Here is a 23,402-nt window from a genome sequence, read left to right on the forward strand (position 1 = left end):
CTGACTAATGCAACTATTAAACCCAAATCCAGAGACTAACAACTTTCTTCATCAGTCTGGCACCTAACTACATGTCTGTTTATGAAGTATGTAATTTTTTTCATGAGCTATCATATGTCACTCCATCACTCACTCTAGAACTATTTTAGGCACTTAAAACTTTGTATATTAAAATGTAATGCATTAAGAAAGAATATAGTGAGACTAAACTGAAAAGAGTAGTTAGTAATGCCACATATAAGGCAGACTTGGAATAAAGAAATATTCCACTATAATCTCAGTACTTTGGGAGGCCAAAGTGGGAAGGCTGCATGAGGCCAGGACTTTGAGAAAAGCCTGGGCAGCATAGTGAGACCCTTATTTCCTAAAAATTGAAAAAATATTTTAAAAAGAAATATTCTGTGTTTTCAATAAAAATATTAAACAAATTTCCAAAAGGCAGAATTGCCCACTTATACATATAAACATGTAAGGATATGAAAACTGTAGTTAAATATCTACCTATACTTTTTATTCCATTAATTAAATTGGATATTTAAAAACATGCACTATATTCAAATTCTGATGTGAGTATCTCAACACACGCTTCATTCAAATTCTAGTGTGAGCATCTCCACCACCTAAGAGCCTCCTTTCTAGTCCTCCATCTGAGTTTTCCAGAGCACTTCTTCTTCCCTTGGTTCAAGACAGGACACTCTTTGAATCATGATGTATGATGGTGTTTCTGAAAGTTGTCTCTGAAGGCAAGCACCTATTTATATAATATTAGCAGCTTTCTCTTCTAAATAAAAATATTTCTTTGTACATGTATGTATTTTGACATGCACAATGATGTATCTGTCTCTTGTATTGCTTTTTAAATAGATTTTCAAAACCGCTGTTCGGAACAACATCCAGTACTTCGAATTGCAAAGTCATAGCCCCTGGAATCATGACTGTGTTCCACTTCTTTTCTTTTCTTTTCTTTTTAAGAGGGAGTCTCGCTCCATCGCCCAGGCTGGAGTACAATGGTGTGGTCTCACCTCACTGCAACCTCAGCCTCCCAGGTCCAAATGATTCTCCTGCTTCAGCCTCCTGAGTAGCTGGGATTACAGCCACCCACCACCACACCCAGCTAATTTTTTGTTTTTGTAAAACTTTAATTGGATGTTTAAATTTTTAAACATCTTAGTTGAGACGGGGTTTCACTGTGTTGGCCAGGCTGATCTTGAACTCCTACTCGTGATCCACCCGCCTCAACCTCCCAAAGTGCTGGGACCACAGGTGTGAGCCATTGTGCCTGGCCTACTGTGTTCAATTTCTTAGCTCCTCTCTTATGGATCCTAGCGGATGACCATCACAAGCACCCAGAACAAACCTTGGGTGAAGTCACTTCACCCCATTGTAACTTCCTAAAGCAGCACCTGAAAGGACCCAAATATAAAGCAAGGTCTTTCTCTCTTCTGAGGGATAATAAATTCATGGGAAAGCAAATCTCACCTTTGTATTTGAGGATATGTGGTGTATTTTAGTGGAATTCTGCCTTTAAGAGAAAGTGCCAGCTGATTTAATGGCAGCTGTGATCTCTGCTTCATTTCATCTTTTATCTAACGATCCACTAGTTAGTAAACCTGAAATTCCTGAAAGAAGTACTTCTTTTCTTTGCAGTGTAATCACCAACAATAAAGACTTATTTTTTGCATTAACATTCAACTGCAATGTATTTAAATGTTCCACATACAGAACAACACCTGGTTTTTCCCAAAATTTGTTAAAAACAGCCCCTTTGGTGTCCTTAGTAACAGTGCAAAGATGCCTTTATGCAAAACTTCATTTGAGTCCTGATTACCTTACGGTGAAAAAACATAAACACCAAACAAAACTGAGCATAATATCCAAATATCTAAAAAATAAGACCCAGGTTGAAGGAAGTGTAAATGCTCAGATTCACCAGGGAGACTAGAATGTAAACTTCCTGTGGTGTGATTCCTCCAAATCATCTGGCCACCGGGGTATCACATCCCACAAGCATATGGTAACACGGATAGAGTAAGCTCGAAGTGTTCCAATATCAGGACATTTTACGACCGCCTCAGAGCAATTCTATTTTTCACTTCCTCTCTTTCCCTACATTTTCTCATGCAAAGCTTCTTACATTTTCTTTGGCAGTTAGTAATACTTACACACATCTTCACTGTCTCATTCGGTGCTTCTAGGTTTGGTAGGTGTAACGCTTGGGATTGCTCTCAGCTGCATTAATTGCAGTCTAGCTAACCAACAGCCCAACAGTGATTTAAACACAGAAAGCCTTCTTTTCCCGGTCTGCCATGTGTGCGTGTTTTGTTTTTCATACAACAAGGTATCTGAAGGTATAATGTGACACTGAGCTGGTATCCCATGGTGTCATGCTGTCCTTCCGTGAGGCTTTCACTTTCCTTGTCATAGATGGCTGCTGGATCTCCAAGTTTGAAATATTCTCTCAAGGCAAGAAGAGGGGAAAGGCAAAGGGGAGAGACGATACCAACCCAGTCAGTCCCTTTCTAAAAGCTTTCCAGAAAGTTCTATCCAGTGACTTCCACATGCATCTGCCCGGCCAGAAATGGGTTATACAGCCTTTTCTAACTATAAGAGAGTGTGGGAAGCTGGGTATGAGCTGAGCGTTGCTGCTCCAAACAAAATCAGATTTCCGTAAGGAAAGAAGCGATGGGAAGTGGACCTTAGAAAGGGAACAACCAGTGCCTGCCATACACAAGTATCTGTGGTGAGCAGATGTGGCTAAGTGTCTCTTCCTATCTAGGAGGATGCACAGAATTACTCCAATCGATTTTGTGCCAGGGAACTAGGGAGTCAGTCATCTCCTTCGCTGGTATTTCCTCATCTCTGAAATTTCCAACTACCGTATTCCTCTTAGACCATCACTCTATTCTTAATCCAAATGTGTCAAAACGTATTCTCCTTCTTCTTTGATAACAAAACCCAAATTTTGATGGGCAGCAGTGTGCTTAGCCTTAGATAATGAGTAATGATTGGTCTCTAAGCCAATCATGGCAACGCTATTTTCTTTTGCCATTGACTGGTATTCAGTAGTAGGCATGTGACCTAGATCTAACTAATAAGTGGAAATACACCGGGCTGGGGTCGGGCAGGGGTCGGGGGTGCCGAGGCTGTGGCTCATGAAAGATTTTCACCTTTGGTAAAAAGCCATAGTTGCAAGAGGAGAAAGCCTTTTCTTCACATACCTCTTCTTTCCTGTTTGAGATGCTGTCATGTTAAAGCTTTGTGCTTAGAGCTGTAGAAGCTGTCTTATGACCATGAGGCAATAGCCAAAAGAGTAGAGAGACTGAGTATAAAAGACACTGGATCCTTCATGAAATCACTGAGTTGCCAAACTAACCCTGAGATCCTCTACCTCCTGTTTTCTCATAGTAATAAATATCCCTATAATTTCAGCACTATAACTTCAATTTTGTGGCAGGAGCTGAAAGCATTCAGAATTCACATACTATGTTAACATCCTCCATGTGTTATGGGCGAAAAGTACATTCGAGAGTAACTACAAAACTACATTCATTGTAGTATCCCTGTGGCACTCCCTCAGAGTTCTAGTGTTCTGTAGTGTACTTTCCACAGCCTAGAAGGATATATGATTTCCTCTCTCCAGCCCTAAGGAACTCTTAATTTAAGACTGACAAGATGAATGACTTGGAATGAGGGTGAATCCAATCCAAAAGAAATAACAACAAGCAAGAAAAGCAAAGAATCTTGTAAACATCCAAGTTATAGAGTGTGAGAGTGTAAGCTTGAGGAGGCTTTTATTTGGGAGAGAATATGCATCACCTCTGTTTGAATGAGAGAAGTTAAATTGTAATTATGTTGACTTTTCAGTTAAAGTATTTGATGTGGAGGACAAGGAGACCATTCCCGACATGTTATTTAGTAAAGAACATGGAGGAGTGACAGAAGGCCGTGATGGAAAACCTTCAGAGGCCATCAACCAAAATGATGATGCATTCGAGGCAGATAAATTTGCTTCTTGGTAGACAGAGGTGGGGTGACCACTGACATATGTCTTCAAAATTGCAGAAGCCACAGACTTGGGTGAAAGGGGGTTGATTCACCAAATCTCGGAATGGCAGAATGGCAATAACCCTAACGCAAGGCTTCCAGTTTTCCTCAGTTTAACTCCTTTTCCATACTGCAGCCAAAGAGATTTTTTTTTAAAAATGAAAATCACTCAGACTGTGTCCTCTTCCTCTTCCTCTCCCCAAAGGAAGAAAAAAACAATCATCAATGGTAAATGGCAGTTGTAGTGAAGCAACGCCAAGAACCAGCTTCGTGATTAGGAGAGAACATTGTGTCTCTTCCTGTGGTTTCCAGTGCTCTACACAATTGGGGAAACTCCTCTGAGTAATGAACTATAGAAATGACACCCGGAAGTGTAGTCTTCAAAGTGATCTTTTAGAGATGCAAATATTTCCTGTTCCCTCTCTGCCTGGAGATCTTCAGTGGCTCATTACTGCTTCCATGATAGGATCCTAAAACCTTGTCAAAATCAAAAAGTCCTTCACAGTCTGCCCTGGCCTGCCTGTCTGTCTCTCCCATCACACTCTGCCTTCTCTATGCACCCACTGGCTATCTTCTTTCAGTGTGTGGACCCTATTACACTCTCTCAGGCCTCAGCACCTTGTAACATCCTGAACCTCCTCTTCACTGGTGTAATGCCTACTCATACTTGGCTTCTGAGACTATACTTCACTCCACATGGAGATTATCCTCAACCATACTCCACTCCAAAACCAGGTTACCTTCCCAATGTGATACATTTCCTGTAGCACTCTTCTCCCTGTTTTATAATACTCATGACACTGTGATTGATTGACTCTTTTCTCCTCTACATTGCAAGATCCATAAAGGCAAGGACCATGTCTGTCTCTTTCTGATGTATTAGCCTCAACATACATACAATAAACGGCCAAGTGTCATTTACCATTGTGTGGATGCCATCTTGGGAGGAGGGCTTCTGCTAGTAAAGGGCATGTATGAAAAACAGACTGATGGTAAAATAATAAGAATAGAAAAAAATTACTCAGAATTGTTAAGTGGCTGGGATATACCTTTTACTATTTTACTTAGATATCAAAGAAAAGTCAGTGTCCTCCATAGCATGTGCCACAATTTTGCACAACTGAGTTTGTAGCACAAGCTAAAGTGTCAGATAGCCTTTGAGTGCTCGGCTTCGCTACTTAGCTGTGTGAGGTGATAAAATCCCTCTAATCCCTATAAGCCTTAGTTTCCTCATCTTTAAAATGGAGATAATGACAAAACTTTTCAATAAGGGCTTGTGAGGATTAAATGAGCTAATACCTGGAAAGCTTTCATCCCTGTGCTTGCCACAGAGTTAGCACACCATACGTGTTATCAAGAGTTCTTTATTGTTCTGCCCATCAACATCTGAGACAGAATATAAATACAATTGGCGCTGGGCCTGGTGGCTTATGCCTGTAATTCCAACTTTGGGAGGTTAAAGTGGGAGGATCACTTCAGGCCAGGAGTCCAAGACCAGCCTGGGCAACAAAGCAAGACTCCATCTCTACAAAAAAAATGAAAAACTTAGGTGCGTATGGTGATGTGTGCCTGTAGTCCTAGTTACTCAGAAGGCTGAGGCAGGAGGATGAACTGAACCCAGGAGTTCGAGGCTGCAGTGAGCCATAACCATGCCTCTACACCACAGCCTGGGCAAAAGAACAAGATGCCACCTCTTAAAAAACAAAAATAAATCAACTGGATCACTGGCCTATAACAACTTAACAATTGTCAGGTAGTATTACTACGGGTGTTACTGTTTTTGTTATTGCAGCAAAAAGTACTAGTGCTCACCTGAGCACACAACTTCCTTATGATCAGGTAGGTCCGTGTTTGTCTTGGTCACTTCTCCAGCCCAGTGCCTAGCACAGTGCTTGATGCATGGTGTGTATGCAGTGAACACTTAATGAGTACTTCAAGATCTAGCCAGTGTGATAATACAGATTCTCTTGAAAGCAAATGAATAGAGAAAAGCAGTATTCCACAGAGAGGAGACAGAAAAAAATCAACAGCCTTGATTTTACTTAAAATGAAAATACACTTTAGGCAGTAAAATTAGAAGTTCCCATTTCCATGGCACAAAATAGAGAACTCATAGAGAACTGTGTGCTATAATAAGGTCAAAGCAGAGGCCGATAATGAAGGCAGCAGCATTCAGAACCGTCACATATATGGTCAGCTTTCAGACCCTGAAAAGTCGATTACAACATTCCAGGAAACTGCAGCACTTTCATTCTAAAGGAAGATTCTGAACTCTGCTCACATATTTCACCCATTCATGTTGCTTTGTCTATCAGTGTGGCCTTTTACAAAGTGAGAGCTTCTTTCTTCTACCGTGCTCCATGACAATCAAACCCCAAATGCCTTCCACCCCTAAAAGGGAGTTTTGGTAAGTGTCTTATTATAACTATCACATAGGACACAAGGCTCACCACTAATCTAAGACAGAGGAGAATGCATTTCCTAAATAGGAAAGAAATAGCCATTTACTTTGAGGAGGTCCCAGTTTCTTCAAACTCTGTGGCATTGAGACCATTTAGAGTTTGCTGTCAAGATTCCTTGCAGTGTCCGATACCTTCGCTAGCAATCCCTCTGGACTACAGAAAGCTTATTTGAAATATATATAATCACAGGCTGCAATGCCTAAGTGCAACAGGATGATTTAAAAGCACCATGATAGTGTTCCCCCAGGACATTAATCTCTCCCTGTCTATACATCTGTGATCCAGACAAAAACTTGGAATGCAATCTGTATATTGATGTTCCCTAAAAAGGATTTCAGAAGCTCTTCAGGAAGAATTGTTTTAGCAGTTTTGGAAGTCTAGAACATTCAGTATTTGTGGTATTTATGGGTTTGGTTTCTATTTTATAAAAATAAAGCCCCACTAAGAGCAGTATTCAATTCCTGTCCCAATGAGAGTATAGAGTAGTGGTTAAGCACATGTTCTTTGGAATGAACCAGACCTTTATTCATCTCTGGGCTCCCCATAGACCTCTTCATAAACTTAGACAAGGTATTCAACTTTTTCGATTTGCAGTGATATCAGGTAAATTACTATGCATGTGTAGAAGAGCTTAATAAATGTTAAATGTTACTGGTATTAATGTTGTTTTGCTGCTGTGGTTGTTATTTTTTCTAGCAGAGATTAGTGTTCACCCGTGTACACAGGTAGACCTCATTTCCAAGTTGCAATGGAGTTAGGTGGGTCACATGACTGAGTTCCAACCAATGGAATGTGGAAGAAGTGATTCACACCCTTACCTGGATGGGCCTACAGAAACATTCCAGACTCTACCCCTCACTCTTAACTTTTCCCTTCTCAGCCACCCTGAAGACGACTTGTTAAAGAATTTAGAGCTAAAAGATGGAAAGAACTGAGATCCTACCTAAGAATCTCCTAGGAGAGCTATCCTTTAGAAATATTTGCAGTGGATTCTGAATAAGCTTTTTTTTTTCTTCTTTTTTTCTTTTTCTTTCTTTTTTTTTTTTGGCCAGGTGTTGTGGCTCATGCCTGTAATCCCAGCACTTAGGCAGGCTGAGGTGGGTGAATCACTTGAGGTCAGGAGTGCAAGACAGCCTGGCCAACATGGTGAAACCCCGCCTCTACTAAAAATACAAAAATTAGCCGGGCGTGGAGGCACGTGTCTGTAATCCCAGCTACTGCGGAGGTAGGAGAATTGCTTGAACCCGGGAGGCAGAGGTTGCAGTGAGCTGAGATACTGCCATTGTACTCCAGCCTCAGCGAAGAAGCCAGACTCCATATCAAAAAAAAAAAAAAAAAAGAAAGAAAAAGAAGAAGAGTTTTTTTTTTTTTTTTCAATGAAGCTACTGAGATTTGATGAAGTTCATTACAGCAGTTAGCCTACTTCAGGGTTTCTCAACCTAGTCACTACTGATATTTCATACTACAGAATTCCTTATTATGGAGAGCTGTCCTATGCATTGCAGGGTGTTGAGCAGCATCCCTGTCCTCTATCCACTAGATGCCAGTAGTAACCTCTCCAGTAGTCATGACAACCAAAAATGACTCCAGACATTGCCAAATGTCACCTGCCAAATTGCCTCCGATTGAGAACCACCAGCCTTCATTGACCAAAATGTCACCATCATTGCTATTATCACCATCATCAGTACTAAGAGTCTAGTCTCTCATGTTTTCCTTGAAATCACTGCAAAAGAATCCAAAGTTCCACAGAAGGTTTAGCCCAGTATTTTTAGGAGAAAAAAAATCAAATGACAGTAAAATTTAAGCAAAGGTAAGGGTTCAAGCAATAAACCCAAAGTTACAGGAGACCAAAACACAAACTAAAAACCAAAGTAAATATACTCATTTTTTAAAAAGCTGATTTGATCACTTTGGTAACCTAGAATAAAATGACTAAAACAAAACAAACCTAAATATCTGGGTCTAGGAATTTCAATGTGTCAAACGAATGCTTGCAGAATATCTACCATGAGATAAACATTGGGTTGCACGTAACTTGATAAATAAAACAGATATAATCCCCATGCTCATAGAGATGAAAGGTGAATAAAAATATGGAGGTTTTTTGGTTTGGTTTTGTTTTCAGACAGGGTCTTATTCTACTGCCCAGGCTGGAATGCAGCAGTGAGATCACAGCTCACTGTAGCCTTGAATTCCTGGGCTCAAGTGATCCTCCATACAGCTAGGACTAGAGTTTTGTACCATCACACCCAGCTAAGTTTTGTAATTTTTTATAGACATAGCGTCTTACTTTATTGCCCAGGCTTGTTTCAAACTCCTGGCCTCAAGGAATTCTCTTGCCCGGGCCTCTCAAAGTGCTGGGATTACAGGCACAGGCCATTGCACCCAGCTGAAATCTGATGGACTTTTTTTTAACAGCTTAAACGCAGTCATTCATTGACCATTGTGATAGGCAGACTATTAAAGATGTCCCTGCAAGATTGCCTCCCTGGGCCAGGAGCAGTGGCTCATGCCTGTAATCCCAACACTTTGGGAGGCCGAGGCAGGTGGATCATTTGAGGTCGGGAGTTCAAGACCAACCTGGTCAACATGGTGAAACCTCATCTCTACTAAAAATACAAAAATTAGCCAGGCATGGTGGCGAGTGCCTGTAATCCCAGGTACTGAGAAGGCTGAAGCAGGAGAACTGCTTGAACCCAGGAGGTGGAGGTTGCAATGAGCCAAGACCATGCCGTTGCACTCCGTGAAAAGACTTAGCAGATGTATCAAGGTTACTAATCAACTGAACGCAGCAGTGAGATCACAGCTCACTGCAGCCTTGATCACTTGGCAGATGTATCAAGAGACTTGGCAGATATCAAGGTTACTAGTCAACTGGCTTTAATATTGGAAGGTTATATTGGATTATCTGGGTATGTCCACCCTAGTTCCATGAGGTCGTAATAGCATAAGAGGAAGGTGGAAGAATCTGTGAGACTGAGGAAGCAGAAGAAGATGCAGGAGCCATGCTGCAGAGGGAAAGTCAGATTCCAAGCACAAGAAAGAAAAAGGTAAGATGCACCATTGATGGTTCTGAAATGTAAAAGGATCTGTGTAAGGACCAAAAAGAGGCCTGAGGGAGCTAAGGGTGGATCCTGGACTAACAGCAAGAAAGGAAATAAGGACTTCAGTCCTACAACCACAAAGAACTGAATTCTGCCAATAACCTGAATGAGTTTGAAAGTAGGTTTTTCCCCAGAGTCTCCAGTAAGAAACACAGCCCTGCTGAAACCTTGATTTTAGCCCAGCGAGACTTATATTGGGCTTCTGACCTCCAGATAATAAATGTGTGTTGTTTTAAATCACTAAATTCATGATAATTTGTTATGGCAGCAATAGAAGACTGGTAAACCATTATGCATTAAATGTCACAGAAGAGAAAGGGCTTAAGGAAATAGATGTTAAAGTATGACTTACTGTTCATCAATCTCAGGTTTACAAAATACTTGATAGGTGCTCATAAGTGGAATAAATCAATGCACTCATATTTTTATTAATTCGTTTAAAAATATGTATAGAATGCCTCCTGTTTGATGGTCCCTGGAGATCTATTGAGGATACTAGAGTAAAACAGATATTATCCTCTGTTTCTAACAGCTCATAATGGAAGTAGAGGACAGAGACATGTACATTTGACAATAATGCAAAGAACATAATAAAGGTATTCACATCACTGTTTTAAAAGTATGAGTAAAAGTACGAATAAGTTGCAAGGGAGTACAGAGTAGTAATTACTGCTGACATCTACTGAGTACTTGTCTCACTTCCCTTCACAACAAGCCTATGAAACTGTATTAGTCCATTTTCATACTGCTATGAAGAAATACTCCAAATGGGATAATTTATAAAGAAAAAGAGGTTTAATGGACTCGCAGTTCCTAATGGCTGAGGAGGTCTCACAATCACAGCAGAAGGCAAAGGAGGAGCAAAGGTACATCTCACATGGCGGCAGGCAAGAGGGCATGTGCAGAACTGCCCTTTATAAAACCGTAAGATCTCCTGAGACTTAATCACAAGAACAGCATGGGAAAAATCTGCCACCAAGATTCAATTACCTCCCACCCACTGGGTCCCTCCCATGACATGTGGGGATTATGGTAGCTACAGTTCAAGATGAGATTTGGGTGGGGACACAGCCAAACCATATCTGAGACAGAACCATGATCCATACCACCTTGCAGATGAAGAAGTTGAGGTATAGACAGCTGAAGAAATCAGCCTAAAGTAGTAATGGAGCTGAAATTTTAACACAGGAGGTCCAACTTTAGAGCCCATGGTTTTAAACACTTCACTGTGCTGTCTGTCATTGCAGAAGGGTGAGGAGGCCTCACGGAAAGGCTAAGATTTGGGATGAATACTTTCATCAAGAAGAGAAGAAGCCAGTAGAGGAAAACACATTGGTAAAGCCAGAGATTCAGAAAGAAGGGGTATGGTGTGGCATATTCTGGAACAGGGCCCTGTATTGGCAAGAAGGAGGGGTGGCCGATGAGGTCGAAGCCCAAGCTGTCCTGAATTAAAGGACTTGAATTTGAACCTCTCAGTAGTTTGAATTTCATTCTAAAGCGATCAAAAGAACCTATTCAAGAGCATGATAAAGGAAATCATCTTCAGCAACTCGCATATAATTTTTAACATTGTTTTAGGGTATATTAGTGGATGCCCTTAGGCACCCAGTGTATAGCCCTCAAGTGTAATGACTCTCATTAACACAACTTAGAGAATGCCCTTTGAAAATACATCAATATCCTAAAAGATTTGATTAACTCCAAGGAAATGAGGATAAAGGGCAGATGCATGTGCAAATCCAGCTGTCTTCTATCTACAAAGTTCTTCAGATCTATATCCTCAGAGACACTGCTCAGATCGCTTAGTTCACAATGAAATATAAATAAAATCATAATAAAATAGGAAATAAATCTATATGTTGGCTTTGAGAAAATTTCTCAGTAGCAAGAAACCAACAGCTCAAATCAGTACCCTCCAAAATAAATAAATAAGCTCCATAAATGGGAAGGTATGTACTGACCAAAAAACTCAAAAATTCCCCATTTCTCTCTGATGTTGAAAAAATCATAGGTATTTGGCACTTTAGCCTATGCTGTTGAATGTGGTAGCCACGAATTATATGTGGCTGTTTAAATTTAAATAAGGTAAAATTAAATAAAATTTATTTTCTCCGTCCCATTAGCCCCATTTCAAGTGTTCAACAGCCATAAGAGGCCAGTGGCCACTGTACTGGTCAGCACACGTATCAGACATATCCATCATTGCAGGTATATCTGCTGGGAAAAAAATACTTATTTAGGTAAAAGTAGTGATTTGTTAGACACGCCTAATAAAATTCAGTTAATTTTAAACTTATGTAATTAAGTTCAGACTTAGAAGAGTTTGAATTTTTATTTTAATCGTTTGTATGTATTTCATTCCTCTGAGTTTGAAGAGATTCTACATCAAGAGACTCTCTATGGAGACAGGCCCCAGTATGTATTAGCTCTGTCCTGGGCTCTGTGCTAGGCATTTCATACTGTTACGCTACTGAAGGCTCATGACTCTCTGTGAGACAGGCATGCTTATTCTCACTTTTCCCTAAAGTGGGGGCTGTGACAAGGCTAAAACAAAGAGAGGGCACAACATCTTTTTGGGGGTAACACCTGAGAAACATTTACTTCTTCTTAAGTAGTTCTACTGCTATTCAGAGAAGTAGAGTACATAGACCGAACAGTTAAATTTTCCATAGATGGGGTTTACTTAGAGGGAGCTCAGAGTTCTTTTGCACACAATTGTAGATTTTTTTAAAAACTGTAAGAATTCTCCTGTTCTAGAAGTAGTTACAAAGTGACTGGGCGAAGCATTCAGAAAGAAGGAAAGAAGTCTGCTCAGATGGAGGCCCTGAATCAGAGATGTGTGTCATCCGTTCCCAAAGGCTCCAAACTCCTGCCACAAATACACTGATCATTCCTCTTTCTATAACTTCTCTTCAATCTCTGGAAGGAATGTACTTGATATTTATTTTTAATCTGAGCCTCCTTCCACAAAAGTGTAGAGGATGTAGTACCCAGCCCCTAAAGTTTTGCCACCTGCTTATTCATACTTGTGAAGTCATCTTCCACGTGGAGGAGAGCTGAACTGTGTAAGAAATAAGATGTCACAGAAATGTGTGACTACTGTGGCTAGGTCATAAGAGCCGTGAGTCCTTAAAGCTTTCCCCATGTTCTCTGTCTAGAGAATGGCTGTCTCTGGAGGAAGCCAGTCACCACACCATGAAGTCACTCAAGCAACCAGTGGAGAGGCCCACATAGGGAGGAATTGAGACCTCCCTCCAATAATCTCCATCAAGCTGCCAGGCATGTGGCACCTTAGAAGTGAATCTTACAGCCCTAGTCAAGACTTCAGATGACTGTAGAGCCACAACCACCACACTAAGCCTGTCCCAAATTCCTAACTCACCAAAACGACATGAGATAGTGTTTACTGCAGTTTTAAGCAGTTGAGTTTTGGCATAATTTGTTATGCCACAATAGGTAACTAACCCAAAGGGTTCTTCCAGCTTTGCCTATGGGCAACTCTGCAGATGAGACATCTCACATGCTGCTTTATCAGGAGACAATTACGGCTTATCTTAGCATCCAGGCTGTGAAATTCTTGCACACAAGCATCAAGTCATCCATTATTGCAATCTCCCTTTCCATGCTTGATGATTAACTGGGTTCCTGTGATTTTCCTCTTTTCTTTCCCCATTGACTAATGAAATTGTTTTCTTTAATTATTGGGTCCCTTCTCTTCAGTTTGCCTCCTTATTTTTTCCTCCTAGCTGAGCAGAAGCCAGGAAATTAAATGCGTTTGATCACAAAGTGTGCATGACCCTCAGCAACATGAGCCTACAAGTCTCTTTAATGACCAGAGGAAGGTTGTGAGAACTCTTAATTTGTTACGAACACCCCGTCCCATAAGGCAGCTGCTATGCATTTGTGAAATAAATTAAACACAATTCGCAAATTTTCTTATTGTCTATTTCCTGCCCTTTGAACACAGGCTTTACCGGTAAACTACATTTATTACACACTCACTGAACACACTTACTGAACTATGGGTAATCCGAAAAATACATCTTGTCTGTTTTCAAGGTACTCATAATCAAATATAGGAGACATCACAAAGATGCAAATATTTATTCATATTCACATATACACATAAGTAGACATTTACATATCAAAGACAGTGAAGGCTAAGGGCCAAATGAATGGTACACACAAGTGTTAACAGACCTTCAAAAGAAGATGCTATGGCTGGGAGCTGAGTTGATCAGGGCAGGCTTTATGCAGGAAAAAAGTCTTAAGAAGGTTTAACTATGGCACATATTATTACAGATACTACTAGTTTCATCCATTTCTCCTTTGGCCCTAAGCATAGAGACTTCTGCACAGCTCAGCCTCTTGTGGGAGGTCAAGATCATGTGACTAGCTCTCCTTAGTGGGGCATGAGAAAAAGTAACATGTTTCATTTCAGGGTTATGTCAAAGAAAAAGCTATGTATAATTCTCCAATCCCAAAGAAAAGGCTATGAATAATTCTCCGATCCCAAAAAGTTCACATGCTCTGGGGTAACTACAGGATGTTACTGGCTCCCTCAGCCCAGGTCTCTAAATGACTATAATAAGCAGAACTCCCTGATAACTTTTGTTGGGCATGTACCATTAGTGAGAACTACACCCTTCTTTGTGATGTGCCACTGTGATCTGGGGATTCATTTGTTATTGCACCATAACTTAGTCTCTCCTAACTAAAACAGAGATTCCCAAAGGTAGAGAAACGCAGAGAACAGCAGAGGTATCTTGTAAGTCATGTCTTACATGACCTTTCTCAATGACAAACCTGTGTGCACACCGTGACATAGCTTGTTATGACATAGCTGAATAAAATTGAAGGTTTTTAAATAAAAACATAAGAAGGTTGGAAAGGCAGCAGAATGAGTTACTGCCTGTGGGTTATCATTAAAGATCTCAGAATAACAGGATTATGGATGCCTTGGCCAGAAGCATTCCTTTCTTTCTGTTTTCTTTTTCCTTGATATTGCAAGCCATGTATTTCCATTTGGAAAACCGTATTTCATAACCTCTCAACCTAACATGAGTCCTGTGAAACCCTAGCCTACAGTTGAATGGCCAAAAATAAAGAGTTGGAATTCCTTCAAAGCTATCCCATTTTAGAGGGCAATGCTTTCTCTCTCTACCAAGAAAGTGTTCCTGCTTGACAGATTCCCCTCTCTTGCTGGATATTACACTTACTGCTCTGTGCCTGTCACTCCCTTTTCTCTTCCTAGTTGTTTGTGCCTTATTAAATTCCACACTTTGAAACAACCAATAAGAAACAGAAAGCCTCAAGAAGCCCTTTCTCATGCAATCAGAGCTCCCTTTTTATCTAGGAATAAATTATATTTTCCAATCAATTCATGAGTGGGATTCATTGACAATTTACACTTTGTAACGTGTCGTTTCTGAATGAGTCACAAATGGTCTTCAATGAGGATATGCTGATAAATTTTAGCTAAACTGTTTCATACCTAACTCCCCTGTTATTTTTTCAAATCAAGCTTCTTTGAAATTGATTTGCAAATAGAATTTAGGAGTCTAAAGACACAATCAAATAGCTGTTCCTGTCTATTATTCTCAAAGCGAAGCTCCAGGCCGTAATCTCAGGACATGCATGAGAGCATCAAGTAAAAACTCAAAGGCCCATTTCAGCTTCAAATATCATTGAATATTCCTGGGTTTGAGAAGCAGAGTGGGATAGCAGGGGAGGGGAAGACGAGGCTTCCGAGAAAACCTAATTATCTACATTTTAGAATGTCTCAGTCTTTGGCCTTTTAATATTATAGTACAGCCTGGCTTCTGTCATTTTGAAGGGATTTCCCAGCTTAACAAAATCCCAAGGAACCAAACCCAGCCTGGTCTCTTATCTAAGGAAAGATTCTGGTAACACAACAGAAAGGATTTGGAAAATTTAACGGAGATTTTGAAATACCCTTAACACACTTAATTTGAAGATAATACCTATTTCACCTAAATCTCCTAACCCTGTGGAGTATCAATTCTGTTTTTTTTTTTTTTAGGACAATTATTCATGTGTAGAATAATGTAGAGAATGTATTAGTAAATCTCTTCAGTTATAAGTAACAGAAACCAAATCAGGCTAGCTTAAAATTCAAGGGGCATGATTAGAAGGGCACAAGAGTGTCTCAAGGGCTCAGAGGCAAAGGTGCAGCCAGTTCCTCCCAGTGCTACGAACTAGAAGATTGGCAGAACTCAGGGAAGACAGCTCCCTTCTTTCTCTGCTTCTCGGTTCTCATAGGGAAATACGGTTGTCCACAGATCTCACGTTTACCTGTCATAGTTCTAGCCACATGCAAGGAATGACTGCCTATCTCTGAATTCCAAATTTCAGAAAGAACTTGGGGTGGGCGGTGGGGCACGCTTGGATTGGTGTCTAACTCTAATTCAAACAATTTTTGCCACAGAGCCACGTAGTGGCTAAGTATATTTCTAAGGGCCAAGAGACCACTCTTACAAAGATGGAAGATAGTTCACTAAAAAGAAGACATGGTTTCTAGACTCCACAGTCACCCCAGAAGCGCCAAGATAAATAATAGGGAGCCGAGTTTAAGCAAGGGCCACCATCACTGCAAGTTGTCCCATCCAACTTCTCCGTTTATAGGAGTTGATATGACTTCACACACTCATATCTGACATAACAAAGAGGCATGTCTGTTCTTGAGCTCTTTGCTCAGTTCCCAGGGGACCCTCAATGCCTTGCTTTACCATTTAGTGTGGATTCTAACAAAAAAACACATTAAGATATCTTAATTTGCTTTTTAATTTTTTCCTTATAAAGACTTGCAGTAAATATTGTGGGTACCTAGAAATAATCCACCATAGTGTACAACATAATCTGTTGACCTACCTTAGTTTCCATTTTCTTTCTTGGTCTGACATATAAATCCAACTGGCTCCTCAATTCTCTCACCTACTGTTTTCAGCATGCACAAGCAACAGTAAAGTACATGCCCACAGAACTTAGAAATGAGAAAACTAATATTCTTCTGTTGTATGCATAATGGGTCAATACAGAGGGATTTAAGCACCTGGCGGGAGGGGGAAACAGGTCAGCAGGACTTGACTTTCAAATGATCGAGAATATTAACATGTTTATTGGTAGAAAAAGTGGTCAGTTATAGAAAAATATACAAAGAAAAGCTACAAAGAGATGTTGGCAGTGGCCATTTAAGCATTGTCTAGGGAACGAAAGTCTTTTTGTTTGTTTGTTTGTTTGTTTTTGAGATGGAGTCTCGCTCTGTCACCCAGTGTGGACTGCAATGACATGCTCTTGGCTCACTGCAACCTCCGCCTCCTGGGTTCAAGTGATTCCCCTGCCACAGCCTCCTGAGCTAGAATTACAGGCGCCCACCACTATGCCCAGCTAATTTTTGTATTTTTAGTAGAGATGGGGTTTCACCAGGTTGGTCAGGCTAGTCTGGAACTCCTGACCTCATGTGATCCACCCACTTCAGCCTCCCAAAGTACTGGGATCACAGGCGTGAGCCACCGTGCCCGACGGGAAAGGAAGTCTTCAGCTAATGGTCTTCAAGTATTCTAATGTAGGGACATGGCACCCCTACTGTGGAGAGAGAATGCACGAGGTGGTAGACAGCCAAGGTCTTGGAGTTTCAATTCCACAGACAAGGCTATCCTCATAATGAGATCTCAGCAGCATGAAACTATCTGTAGTCTGACAGTCATGTTGTATGTTGTATCATATGAAAACATAGCATGTCACTCAATTCCTTTTGTTTTCTTCTCTTGCTAAATAGGCAACTATATGATGTTCTGGCTTCCCATGGACTGCAGTCCTGCTTAGAGGATGGAATGCAATAGTCCCAATAGTCTTTGCAGTGAGCCAACTGCTGGTTGTAAAATCACAAAGGGGCCTCCTGGGCTACCAGGTCTCACAAACTTGGGTAATGTAATTTCCGTCTTGAAGAGAGATTCCTCCATGCGTCAGACCATGGACCACAGTAAATGAGTGTACCCCAAGAAAACTGCTTGGGAAATACTCACTTAGGCTATTCTGGTGATGCCTCAGACATTGTCAACATGGCCCCATTGGGGCATTTCCTCATTGATGTCTACATTTGTCACCTTAGTCTTAATTAAATTTTCTAAAAAGATGGCACAACAGCAGCATCAATAACACGATTTTTAGGAAGAGAAGGGATCCCAGTAAACCTATTGCCATTTGTGGTTCTTGCTGTTCTGTTCTTAGCATAGGGCAGCTCATTCTTGCATGTCTGCAAATCTTGCATGCCTGCCAGTTTGTATCTTCCTTTTTTCTTACTATATCAGAACCATTATCATAAGTTAGAATGAACACATTTTGCATATTTTAACTTTGCCTTCACAGTGAAACTATGGAGCGCTTTATGATGGCACTGTAATGAATATTCTGTTCTGCTTCTGTTACATGACTACCTTAGGAGAAGTTTCCAAGAACTCCTGACTCAGACGATTATCTCTCCTAATCAGGCTGTCTACTATCAAACTGCTCAGCAAAAGGAACTCATCAACGCATAGTGCTAGAAGTCTAATAGCAGAACAGTTTCACCACAACTTTTTCAGTACTAAATATTATCATTTAAAAAACAGTAGATTTATTAGGTACATAATGACACTTCCCAAGTTCCAGCCTGTTTTTAAAGGACTCTATATAAATTATGAAGGGGTCCCACAAGGGTGACATATTTAACATGTAAGTCAGGATGCTAAATGTCCTACTGTATTTATTTATTTTCTGAAGTGGAGTCTTGTTCTGTCACTTAGGCTAGAGTGCAATGGCACGGTCATGGCTCACTGCAGCGTTGACCCACCCCACCCTGGGCTCAAGTAATCCTCCCACCTCAGCCTCCTGAGTAGCTGGGACTACAGGCACATGCCACCATACTCAGATTTTTATTATTATTATTATCATTATTATTATTATTATTTTGTAGAGATGAGGTCTTGCTTTGTTGCCCAGGTTGGCCTTGAACTTCTGGACTCAAGCAATCCTCCTGCCTCAGTCTACCAAAGGATTGAAATTACAGCTGTAAGCCGCTGTACCTAGCTCCTATTACAGTTTTTAAAAGGATTATACTCAGGAAAAAACAAATGGAGTTCAACTGATAAAAGAAACCTCTGTCATATAAGCAGGCAAATACATTTTACAAAATCATACTGAAAGGAACTACATGTTTTGCCTGCTGTGTGTCCCTAAGGGTGACACACTCCTGAATGGGACTTTAGTTTGCCATAAGCCTGCTTTGTTTTGTTTGTTGTAGAAATTCCCTGCTATGAGGAAATGCTTTCATTTCTTTCCATACCTCATGAGCACTTGTTGCAAAAAACATTTGTAGGCAAACAACTTCCCACATATTAAAAACTTGTAGCAGAAAGTTAATTCTCTAACATCAGTTGTCCAGCTCAGGGGTCTATAATCCTCTAAGTCAGTGTAATACCACTTTATTTTGGTTCCAATACATACATACTTTCTGTGAGACCCTTTGGGGAAAGGGTAATTAGATATTTCACATCAGTGGGCTATCTGTCCCCTTTGGCTTCCTCCCCTTCTTTCCTTTTCTTCTCTTTAATTCCTCTACCCAGAAAAATTATCAAGGAGCAGAAATACATTACTCTCTGCATTTTTATAAGTTGGCCAGTTTTGCTTCCTGGTTTTTGAACAGAAAATTATGCCTCAAAAATACTCCCACATTATCCTCTAAACTCATTTTCTTTAGTCATTAGCCCATAACACCAATTTTCCTTTTGAAAATATAACAAAGAATAATGATCATTTTTGGAGACAAACCCTCACTCAGAATGATTCCAAGAGGATACATATTTAGTGATCACCCTGAGAACCCAAGTAATACATCCCAGGAAATAATCATAAAATTTATGATGGCCTTAAAATTGCTTAACTCCTTTCAGGAAATTCTGAATTATAGGGTAGTAACATAACCAAGGACTGGCAACAACTCACAAAAGTCTAGAAGAGTTTCGCCTTTGAGACTGTAGGCAAAGATGCTTAAATTCTTCCCCCTTCAAAAAATAAAGATTATTTATTATTTACTTTCCTGTGCACTGGACACTGCTCCAACATGCCTATAACTCTTGTGTTCTTAGGTTTGAGCTTCAAGGTCTCTGAATGATGGAAACACTTGAAGGGTAGCATGCCAACCAACTTGGGTTTTTTGTCTGTTTTTACTTTTGTTGGAGAGAAACAAGGTAGGGAGAGAGGACAGAGGGAGAAAGTGGAGAAAGAGAGAGAGAGAGAGAGGAGAGAGAGAGAAAGAGAAAGAGAGAGAGAGAGATCACACTACCAGAAGCTTCATAAAGAAATCTGTAAAGCAGAACCAAAGTGGATGAAAGCAAAAAGACACGATTTTTCCCTCCAGATGATTTTACTGGGAGGAAGAAAGATTTGAAACTATTGAGTGCTTGTTCTGATGGCCACCTATGGCTCTCTCCGTAGACACACACATGTAAAGTTGGCCAAGTTGTTTTCTGTCATGTCAGGAAAATATTTAGTAGCAGCCGTGTAAAAGTAAGTACTCACAGCTGTCCCAGGGAGCTGTGGATTTGCTACGGAGCCTTGTTTCTTTCAAGAGGTTTCTCTGCTGCTTTGTGTGTTTCCCCCACAAAGGGCCTGCCCTTCTTCTACAGATGAGTTTACTATTCTCTCGGCATGCAGGCTGTTCACAAGTACACAAACCAACAAACCTGGTCCTGGTATATCCAGGGTTCTAAATAGTGGCCTACAGGATGGAGAATTCATACTGACTGACTCCACAGGAGAGTGAGAAGGCTTAGTTGGCTGATGGCTAAAAAACCCTTTGAAGGAACAAGCCCTGTTTAAAAGTCTAAGTAGCAATCTTATAATTTCCTAATGGAAAGAAATATAACCCAGCTAATGTGTACCCATCATTTTGGAAAGTGTGTTTCAACAGCAAAGCTCTTTACAATATTTAGGCAAACCTTTGATGTCTAGAAAGTGCAACAGCAAGCTAAACTGCAGGGCTTCCTGCTATGGTATTTTAAAATGCGGTGGGTGAAATTTGTCACCCCTAAGCAAGTGCTTGTAATAAAAATAAAATATCACTATTTATATGTTATATGTAAAAATTGTCCACTCTCCCCAACTATGCCAGATCAAAACCTCCTGTTTTTAAGTTAGGAAATTATTGAACTGTATTGAACACACCCCTACTTAGGAGTTCTGTAACCTAGGGCATGTTATTGAACCTCTCTGAGTCGTTTCCTCATCCATCTAGACAAGGCTAATGGTAATATCTACCTTGTAGGGCTGTCGTTAGAATTTAAAAATAATTTAATAAAATAAAGGCTGGTATTTATTAAACTCTAAATACCTGTTTGCTGCCATCAGCAGCAGCGGCATAGTCTTGCAATCACGCTAGTGCTGCTCAAAGAAAACAGTTCTGAAAAGGCTGTGTGCATCCTTGGTGCAAAGATTTTCTCAGTCTAAAGAGTTTCTTGGGCTAGTGATCAAATCCTTTATTAATTTCAAGTGCTCTGAGAACTGCAAGAAACACAATGAGAAATGGTAAAGCTACCTGTCTGTGTACATTTTTCTAGGAAACCTCCTCACATCTTTCATGACATTAAGAGGTTAAGAATTATTGCTGTATGTAGTCATTAACTTACCTTTCTCTCCTTTTTAATTATAATGGAGAACTAGAGTCCTGTTTAGGGCAAGTAACCAGGACAAGGACAGAGGAAGGAGCCTATGCATCTGTCACACTTGATGATTAGGCTCCAACTTCTCCCAGCTTCTGGGGGCCTCCTCTCGCAAGACTTGCAATCCTAGACCTACCTCCCATCTACATCTCAACCTGCCCTCTTCTAAGCACTAATCATGGCATATGGCAGGAGACCTTTAAGACTAGCTAGGCCAATGCTCTAAGCTCAACACCAAGTCACCTTTGAGGCAGGGTGCTGTCATGGAAAGATCATGACCTCTGAAATAGGAAGGGCTGTGTTTGATTTGTTTGATCACTTACTGGATGTGTGATCTTGGAAATGTTTACTTAATCATGTCTTTTGTCACCTTTAAAGTAAATTCAGTAAGATTTACATTGTGAGTCTATGAGAGAGAAATGAGATAATATAGAGAATATTTTTTTAAATGGGAGCACATGTCAGGCAACAGTAGATGCTTGGCAACATTCTCTTCATACCTGGGCTTCAAGCTGGCACCCTTGGTCACCCTCCCAGGACCCAAATCCCTCTAGGAATAAACTCAGGCTCTTGCTGGCTTCTTTATTCTTCCTCTCACCTACATACTCGAACCCATCCAAAGACATAGGCCTCACTACCTTGGAAACCTTTTCTGATGCTTACTACTTGTCCAACATTCATTTTTCTGTACCGTGTGTAGATACTAGATTCCCTACCCATAGAATTCTACCTCCCTCTTGGGCTGCCCTGTTACAATGTGCGACTGACTATCCTACTCCCGCTTCTCAAATTAACCACTTATTTCAACGGCTGCCCATGAACATACTCCTGAAATACCATGTTAGCTCTGTCAAATCCAACCCACAGACAAGCCTTATCTTTAGTCTTTTTCTGCCCTCTACGACAGTGCTAACTGGTTCATTGTGCTTGTTCAGCATACATGATTTACCTTCGATCTAATGGGCCTCTCTCCCATTTTTCACATATCATGAAATTTATCAAATTTAGGTTAAGTTTAAGAGGTCCATAGTTATTTGAGTGAAAACTCGAATGCAGCATAATTGATAATAATGACAAAATGATCATTTTGAGCTCTTAGTAGATGCCAAGCTTAGTTCTAAGCAGTTTACATATCTTTTTATAAGATTTTCATAACAATTCTACATAGTAGATTGTAATCATTATCTCTACTTAAATGTGAGAAAACTGAGACTTAGGGAAATTAAGCAAATGGCCAAAAGTTATGCAGGTAGTAAGTAACAGACATAGACTTGAGAAGGAGCCCCATTCTAAGTAAGTATGAAAAATTTCAGGGTGTCCATTTTTAAGGAAATTTATTCATGTGTGTGTCTAAGTGGATAGATATTCATTTAACTACATATCTATTTCTCAGGCATCAATGCAATCAGAGATCTCTGAAGAAGTGACCATATTGTGAAAATAAATAAATAAATAAATATTTATTTATTTTTTTATTTTATTTTTGAGAAGGAGTTTTACTCTTGCCCCCCAGGCTGGAGTGCAGTGGTGTGATCTCGGCTCACTGCAACCTCTGTCTCCCGGGTTCAAGCGATTCTCCTGTCTTACCCTCCCGAGTAGCTGGGATTACAGGTGCATGCCACCATGCCCGGCTAATTTTTTATATTTTTAGTAGATATAGGGTTTTGCCCTATTGGGCAGGCTGGTCTCCAACTCTTGACCTCAGGTGATCCACCCAACTCAGCCTCCCGAAGTGCTAGGATTACAGGTGTGAGCCACCGTGCTTGGCCTGTGAACATAAATTTTTGACTTCATAACTTTACATTGATAAATAACCTCAGGTTATCATGAACCTAACCTTAAACCACCGGAGATGTTATCACTGTTCTTTTAGTAAGCAAGGGATTTTTCAACCCTGAGACGGTCAATGAAATCCTTTATATTCATATTTTTGATTGAGTTTTACTAATGGAACAATCTGAGAATTTTGTATCAAATATATGTTTAAGAGAATTTATCATGTTTATAATCTGACTGATTACCCCTGGAATTATAAGTACAATTTATTATTAATGACTTCCAATTTTAGGTTA

General features: G+C 40.3%; 1 protein-coding gene and 1 non-coding gene across 7 annotated transcripts in view; both read right to left on the reverse strand.

The window, feature by feature from the left end:
* FHIT (fragile histidine triad diadenosine triphosphatase) overlaps positions 1 to 23,402 on the reverse strand; it is a 1,474,674-nt gene that overhangs the window by 1,118,276 nt on the left and 332,996 nt on the right. The window lies entirely within an intron of this gene.
* Positions 4,209 to 4,425, reverse strand: LOC120367294 (small nucleolar RNA U3). Its single transcript, XR_005581704.1, has one exon. It is a non-coding gene; the product is annotated as a small nucleolar RNA U3 (small nucleolar RNA).

This window comes from Saimiri boliviensis, chromosome 8, assembly GCF_048565385.1.
Source record: "Saimiri boliviensis isolate mSaiBol1 chromosome 8, mSaiBol1.pri, whole genome shotgun sequence".
Taxonomy (NCBI): Eukaryota; Metazoa; Chordata; class Mammalia; order Primates; family Cebidae; genus Saimiri; species Saimiri boliviensis.